Source organism: Salmo salar, chromosome ssa06 (genome assembly GCF_905237065.1).
Source record: "Salmo salar chromosome ssa06, Ssal_v3.1, whole genome shotgun sequence".
NCBI lineage: Eukaryota > Metazoa > Chordata > Actinopteri > Salmoniformes > Salmonidae > Salmo > Salmo salar.
This window is the reverse complement of record NC_059447.1, coordinates 14,909,804-14,917,893: the sequence shown is the minus strand read 5'-3', so window position 1 is coordinate 14,917,893 and position 8,090 is coordinate 14,909,804. Positions and strand designations below refer to the sequence as shown.

General features: G+C 41.0%; 1 protein-coding gene across 2 annotated transcripts in view; it reads left to right on the top strand.

Moving 5' to 3' along the window:
- Positions 1 to 2,584: 2,584 nt before the first annotated feature.
- The window catches only part of LOC106601941 (ubiquitin carboxyl-terminal hydrolase 36), a 35,245-nt gene continuing 29,739 nt past the window's right edge, over positions 2,585 to 8,090 (top strand). For both annotated transcript variants that reach the window (XM_045719832.1, XM_045719831.1), the window contains exon 1: positions 2,585 to 2,705. The gene's annotated coding sequence lies outside the window, so the exon portion shown is untranslated. The remainder of the gene's footprint in view (positions 2,706 to 8,090) is intronic.

The window sequence follows — 8,090 nt, the reverse complement described above, 5'->3', positions numbered from 1 at the left end:
TTATGCCCATATTTGAGTGGTTAGTCATGCTGAATTTTTATGGTGGTACAATGGCTCCTCCTGCTGACAGATCTATGTGTCTGCCCGTGTTGACTCTATTTGATTACAGAGTGCCCTCCTCTGGAATACACTGGAAATGTACAGTTAATAGTACATTCCACATGAAGAAAGAGGTCAAAATCACGGGATGGAATGAACTTTAGTGTAGGGGTCATTGAAAATGGTAGAGGTCCATTATTGTTTATGTGACAGTTCAAGGCTATGTTAGATTCAAAAGTGCACATTCTTAATTGAGGGCATCTCATATTTGAGATTGGATGTGCACAATAAGTGATTCATATTCTTATATAAAAAAAAATTAAAAAAAATTGGGGGAGTATGATACATTTATTGCGAAATTAAAAACATGAAATACAGAAAACAAGGAAGGTTGTGGTGTGCCAGACATGCCATAATAACATGCCATAATTCATGTTACATAACAGCCAAGCACTGTGTTTTCAATTATATCAATCAAAGAAATCCTCTGGATTTCCAGCATGTTACCACAGATAGAACAATGAGCCATATGTTTCACCGGATGTATGAATCTGAACTATCTGTTTGGCGTTTCCACTCACCACCAAATATGATGATGAGAGGAAGCCCAGTGGCCGGCAATGGGACAAGATGGAGCGAGATGGATTTTGGCCGGCTCTGAGCACTTGTTGGCTGCTTTTCCTTCACTTTGCAGTCCAACTCATCCCAAACCATCTCAATTGGGTTGAAGTCGGGTGATTGTGGAGGCCAGGTCATCTGATGCAGCACTCCATCACTCTCCTTCTTGGTCAAATAGCGCTTACACAGCCTGGAGGTTTGTTGGGTCATTGTCCTGTTGAAAAGAAATGATAGTCCCACTAAGCGCAAACCAGATGGGATGGAGTATCGCTGCAGAATGCTGTGGTAGCCATGCTGATTAAGGGTGCCTTGAATTCTAAATAAATCACTGACGGTGTCACCAGAAAAGCACCCCCACACCATCACACCTCCTCCTTCATGCTTCACGGTGGGAACCACACATGCGGAGATCATCATTTCACCTACGCTGCATCTCACAAATACACAGCGGTTAGAAACAAAAATCTCAAATTTGGACGCATCAGACCAAAGGACAGATTTCCACCAGTCTAATGTCCATTGCTCGTGTTTCTTGGCCCAAGTAAGTCTCTTCTTATTATTGGTGTCCTTTAGTAGTGGTTTCTTTGCAGCAATTCGACCATGAAGGCCTGATTCACGCAGTCTCCTCTGAACAGTTGATGTTGAGATGTGTCTGTTACTTGAACTCTGAAGCATTTATTTGGGCTGTAATTTCTGAGGCTTGTAACTCTAATGAACTTATCCTCTGCAGCAGAGGTAACTCTGGGTCTTCCTTTCCTGTGGCAGTCCTCAGTTTCATCATAGCGCTTGAAGGTTTTTGCGACTGCACTTGAAGTAACTTTCAAAGTTGTTGAGATTTTCCCAGATTGACTGATCTTCATGTCTGTTGTTTCTCTTTGCTTATTTGAGCTGTTCTTGCCATAATATGGACTTTGTCTCTTACCAAATATGGCTATCTTCTGTATGCAACCCCTATCTTGTCACAACACAACTGATTGGCTTAAGAAGGAAATCAATTCCACAAACTAACTTTTAAGAAGACACACCTGTTAAATTAAATGCATTCCCGGTGACTACCTCATGAAGCTGGTTGAGAGAATGCCAAGAGTGTGCAAAGCTGTCAACAAGGCAAAGGTTTGTTACTTTGAAGAATCTCAAATATAAAATATTTTTTGATTTGTTTAACACTTTTTTGGTTACTACATGATTCCATATGTGTTATTTCATAGTTTTGATGTCTTGATTATTATTCTACAATGTAGAAAATAGTAAAAAATAAAGAAAAACCCTTGAATGAGTAGGTGTGTCCAAACTTTTGACTGGTACTGTGTATACTAGGCGGTGTCAGAGGAAGGCCCAAAAAATTGTCAAAGACCTCCAGTCACCCAAGTCATAGACTGTTCTCTCTACTACCGCACGGCAAGCGGTACCGGAGCACCAAGTCTAGGTCCGAAAGGCTCCTTAACAGCTTCTACCCCCTAGCCATAAGACTGCTGAACAATTAACCAAATGGCCACCCAGACTATTTACATTGCACCCCCCACACCCCACACACACACACACACACACACACACACACACACACACACACACACAGTTTTTACACTGCGGCTACTTGCTGTTTATTATCTATGCATAGTCACTACCCCTACCTACATGTACAAATTAACTTGACTAACCTGTGTCCCCACACATTGACTCGGTACCTGAACCCCCTGCATATAGCCTCGTTATTGTTATTTTATTGGGTTACTTTTTATTGAATGTTTTACTTTAGTTTTTTTAGTACATTTTCCTAAATCTATTTTTTGAACTGCATTGTTGGTTAAGGGCTTGTAAGTAAGCATTTCACTGTAAGGTCTACACCTGATGTATTCGGTGCATGTGACAAATACAATTTGATTTGATAACCTGCATTTTCATTGGCTTCACAAATCTGTCAGTCATGCTTGCCCACACCCTCTCAGAATGCAGCATGGGGGAAAGAATGTAACACAATTAGGGAACTGTAGCCAGGCAGAGTGTCTTTATCGCCAAACAGTCGTCGTTTTCGGATGATTGAATTTAAGGTGAGTGTTAGTAATGATATTTAAGAATGATCAGTCTATCGATCTGTTTTTATAACGACTAAACATCTGACGGATATTGTGAGGAGGTTGGGGGGTAGCTAGCTAACCACATTGCAGCATCGAGACGCCACGTTAGTCGTTAGCAAAGTTGCTAACCAGAAAGCTAGCAGTAAACAGTTAGCTTGCTGATGTTACGTGGTTATTTTGTTAGCTAGCTACCCATTCAGTGACAGTTTTCAGTTGTTACAAATAGATACATGTAACGACTAAAGTTAACTATTATCCTTAATCTAAAGCATGTTTGTTTATCGGCTAGCGTAGTAACTAAAGTTACGTGTTTCCAACTCGGATGCTAGCTAACATTTGCCTCTCGTGACCCACTGTACTCCGCGTGGAGACATTTTGACCAAACCAGGTCCGACTAGCTAGCGACGATAGACGAGCTAGCTAATTACACTGCCTTGGTCAAGTTGGCTAGCTAAATAGCAAGTTAGATACACAGATAAGTACATATTGAACGAGGCCCCATAACAATTAAATAAAAATCATGTCACACGAAAAATTGCAATATATTTGGCTGGCTTTGCAGATTAGTTAACGTTGGATGGCTAAGCTAGCTAAAATGTCTAGTATCTAACCTGGCTTGCTTGCTAGCTACTAACTTACTACTAACGTTAGTAGTTACTGCAGCCAACATGGCTGGCTAGCTAACTTGCTCTGTCTGTAAAATCTTTGCTAGCGACTTCGTCGCGGTGTCTTATTTAGCTAACTAGCAATCTACAAACACATTAACTTTGCAGTAGATAACCGCAAGCTAGTGAACTATGGTATTGTTGTACTTAAGGGGGAGAGCGCGAGCTAGTAAACAGTACATTACTGGAATATCTAGGTTAACTTGCTAGCTACACTAAACAATCCTGTGCATACTTTTTTGTAAACACTGGTCAAGTCACAGTCAGGGAAGTTGGCTAGTTTCCCGACAGAAGTACAGTGTTAAGTGTTTGAAAATATCAATGTCCAGCAATGGGACTCGCTGGGTTTATAGCCAATGTTAAGACTTAAGATTCAGCATCTTCCATGCTGAACCTCCAAGTCGAAACATATGGACTATTTGACCTTATAACTAGCAGGTTTGTTAAAAAAAGAAAAAAGAAGCAGGTTTGTAATACTAACTATTTGTGGCAAGTAGCTAATGCTGGGCATACACCACACGACTAATACAATCGTAACAACTTGGATGTGCTCACATTTACCCATCTCCTTGTCCCTAATCGTTCATTCCATCTATCTTCAACCCCAGGACTGTGGTGCTCACGATGATTCCTTAGTTGATCCCCCTGCGTTTCTATTGTCGTAGGGGAAAATGCCGACACGCAAACGTTGAGCTGCTTTATTAGTGTTGAGATAATGTGCACATTATTATGTGCAGTAACATCCAAAAGAGATGGGTGCACAGAATAAGCATAATAATAAATTATATTTTTTGATTCTGTCATGGTAGGACTCAATGTAATATTGGTGGAGTTCGTTTTGCATGGCCTGGTGCCCCGGGTGAGTGGAGGTTTTACTTAAAGACCCTTGGAATCTTCTTAACCATTTGAGGGTCTGTATTCTGACCCTCAGTCTCTTTGTTTTTTTGCTAGGGCTGCAAAGGGTTGGCAACTTCCTGGTGAATTTGGGGAATTCATCAAAAAGTTAGCTTATAACAGTGAACCTTTTTTGTGGGATACATGTAAGGAAATTCTGGTCTTGTGGCATATTTTAGTTAAACTATGCCCAATTCAATGGAATTGCAACCCTCTGCATTGCGTTCTTCCATCACATGTACAGCTTATTCTCAAGATCTTGCACACTAATGAGATGCTATTGAGCCCAGACTACTACACTGTCTGAGCCAAGGACTACATGCTTTCTGGTAAGTTTTGATTACAATACTGGGTGGGGTGAATATATTTTATGACATTATTTTTTGTTAACTAGCAAATAGTAGCCTACAGCAAAGTGTTTAAATCATTTCTAACTTGTGAACAATTTCTGCTAGTTAGTTTTAGCTTGCTTGAGTCTGAGTGTTAATTCACCTGTTTCCATACATGTTTCATTTTAAAACATTTATCTTACAAAGGAGTTGAATCTAAATGCTGAACTTGTTATCTGTACTTGGAGTTGTATTTTTTATTTTTTCTCCTTTTTTTAATAATCTTTACAAGAAAATGCCACTGGCACAATCTGACGTGTGGAGACATTTCACTGCCGCTAATGTAGAAGGAAAAGCTGTGCACATTTGCAAATACTGTGCCAAGTCATATGTGAAGAATGCAACAAAGATGCAGAATCATCTGGCCAAGTGCATAAAGTTCCCTCAGCGCTCACAACAAGCAACCTCTGACAAAAGTGCCTCTATTTCTATTAGAGGTGAAAATGATGAATCAGACATCTTAACGATAGCAATAGCTCATGGTCCTCCTGGAATCAGATGTTTTTTTGACTCAATGGAGGAACTTAGTCAGATAAATGCTGCTGAATGTCTTCCTCAAGCTGTGTATCCAACTGGTTCACCTCTGATGCTCACAGGCAATGTGTATTGGAAGAGATTTCTGAATGTTCTTCCCCCAGCATACACCCCTCCAACCAGACTACTTATCTACTAATTTGCTGGATGCAGAGTTCAACAGAGTTCAAGTGAAGATCAAGCAAATCATAGAGAAAGCAGACTGTATTGCATTCATCTCTCATTGGTGGTCGAATGTTCGTGGGCAAGGAATAACTACATCTCCACCCCTCAACCAGTATTCTACAAGAACATAAACACAAGGGACAACAGACACACCGGTCTCTACATTGCAGATGAGCTGAAGTCAGTCATCAATGACCTTGGACCACAGAAGGTATTTGCACTGGTGACAGACAATGAAGGCTGCTTGGTCTAAAGTGGAGGAGTCCTACCCTCATAGCACACCCATTGGCTGTGCTGCTCATGCATTGAATCTGCTCCTCAAGGACATCATGGCACTGAAAACAATGGATGCACTCTACAAGAGAGCCAAGGAAGTGGTTAGGTATGTGAAGGGTCATCAAGTTATAGCAGCAATCTACCTCACCAAGCAAAGTGAGAAGAATAAGAGCACCACATTGAAACTGCCAGCAACACCTGTTGGGGTGGTGTTGTCATCATGTTTGACAGTTTCCTGGAGGGAAAGGAGTCTCTCCAAGAAATAGCCATATCAGTCTGCCGATATGGACAGCCCCATCAAGAGGAACCTCCTGGATGATGCATTTTGGGAGAGAGTGGTAAGCAGCCTGAAACTCCTGAAACCTATAGCAGTAGCCATTACATGGATTGAGGGAGACAATGCCATCCTGTCTGATGTTCAGACTCTACTTGCAGATGTAAGAGAAGAAATCCGTACTGCCCTGCCCACTTCACTGTTGCTCCAAGCTGAGGAAACTGCAGTTCTGAAATACATCAAAATGCGTGAAGACTTCTGCCTGAACCGCATACATGCTGCAGCGTACATGTTGGACCCCAAGTATGCTGGCAAGCGCATCCTGTCTGGTGCAGAGATCAACAAGGCCTATGGTGTCATCACAACTGTGCCTCGCCACCTTGGCCTGGATGGGGGCAAGGTTCTTGGCAGTCTGGCGAAGTACACTTCCAAGCAAGGGTTTTGGGATGGAGATGCAATATGGTAGTCGTGCCAAAATATATCTCATCAGCCACCTGGTAGAAGCAACTTTGTGGATCTGAGGCTCTTTCCCCTGTTGCCACCATCATCCTCCAAATCCCACCAACATCAGCCACCTCAGAGCACAACTGGTCCTTGTTTGGGAACACACAAACCAAAGCACGCAACAGGCTGACCAATACAAGGGTTGAAAAATTGGTGGCCGTCTACGCAAATGTGAGGCTTTTTGAACCTGACAACGAGCCATCCTCAACAAGGTTGGAAAGTGACAATGAAGGTGAGGTCTCAGAGTTTGATGTTCAAGAGGTGGACATTGAGGAGGTCCAGGGAGAAGACATGGAAGCCTGAGAGGAAGACAACCAAAGCTTTAGTTTCTAGACTATCATTTTGCAGATTTATTTGAAATGTTTTTGGGAGATGCAGTGGATCATTTGGGATCATTCAATATTCCCTTTTGTTTTTGTGAAATCATCCCATGTGAAGAGTCAACTCATTTCATTAAAGTTCAATTCATAACTAAATTGCTTTTTAAATTTTCTGTTGGAAGGATTTAATAATTTACAATTGTCTGTCTACTTAAGGTTTATGTTTGTCTCTATATGATATGGTAAATATATCCAAAGGTAAAGTATCCAATTCAAAAAACATATATATTTAAATGGTATTAATATTAATTTGCATATATTCCTGTTAATTCCCACAAAGTTTCCACCTCTGAATATTCCCCAAAATGTGCAACCCTATATTTTGCACATAATAATGTGCACACTTATAAAGGCAGGAGCTTGCTGTTTTCATGTCGGCATTTTTCTGTTTGCAAACCAAATGCAATTTTTTTTTTTTTTTATCCGATTGCCACCACCACTTTTATTAATTCACTTAATTGGTCTTTCTCACATCTCTCTGAAAGATTCTATTACCTCTGCAAACTGACTTGGGATGCTCATGGGATGCTCATGTCACCACCCTACCAACGGGAGCCGTTATCCCAAAGGCAGGTGACAAGCTTAGGTCCAAAATATTCCCATAGAAATGCCGTGGGCGTATTTTGGCAAGTGAGACTTTTCACTTCACCTCTTCCTCTCTGATATGGCCTGCGGCTGCCCCCCCCCCCCCTCCCTTCCGCCTCATGAATGATGTCATTACTGGTTAAAGAGTGGGCACATACTTTAATGAAATAAGCTACTTCTATGCAGGTGTTGTTTATCAGTACAATAAAATGAGTCCCAATTGGAGGGGAAACAGATTGTTTGCCATCTGTAGCCCCATGAAATCAGCCAAAACAAGCTCAACTCCATGCATGCTCTCACTCCTATTGAATATGCATTTCCCTTTATTTTGAATAGGCTACATCTTGATTTAACCAGTTTATCAATAGATTTACCATTCAAATAAATGATTACCGTTATGTAGTTACATTGGTAAAAACAAAGTCAAATTGATTGTATAATCGATTTAATTAATGCATGCATGGCTGTCTCTAAAAAATGTTGACGTGAAAAAGTTCAAATGTGTTTATTGCACCCAAAGGATGCCCAATGATTGAACAGCCAGGTAGCTGAGTTTCTGTCTGGAAGTGCCATTCTGTGACTTTGGCTAATATGCTTTTTGTTGCCATGGTATCATTTTGGTATTGACTTTTGTGATACTAATCCTGGTATCAGTATCTAAGTAAAAAGCCTAACGTTTTCTTGATTGTGAT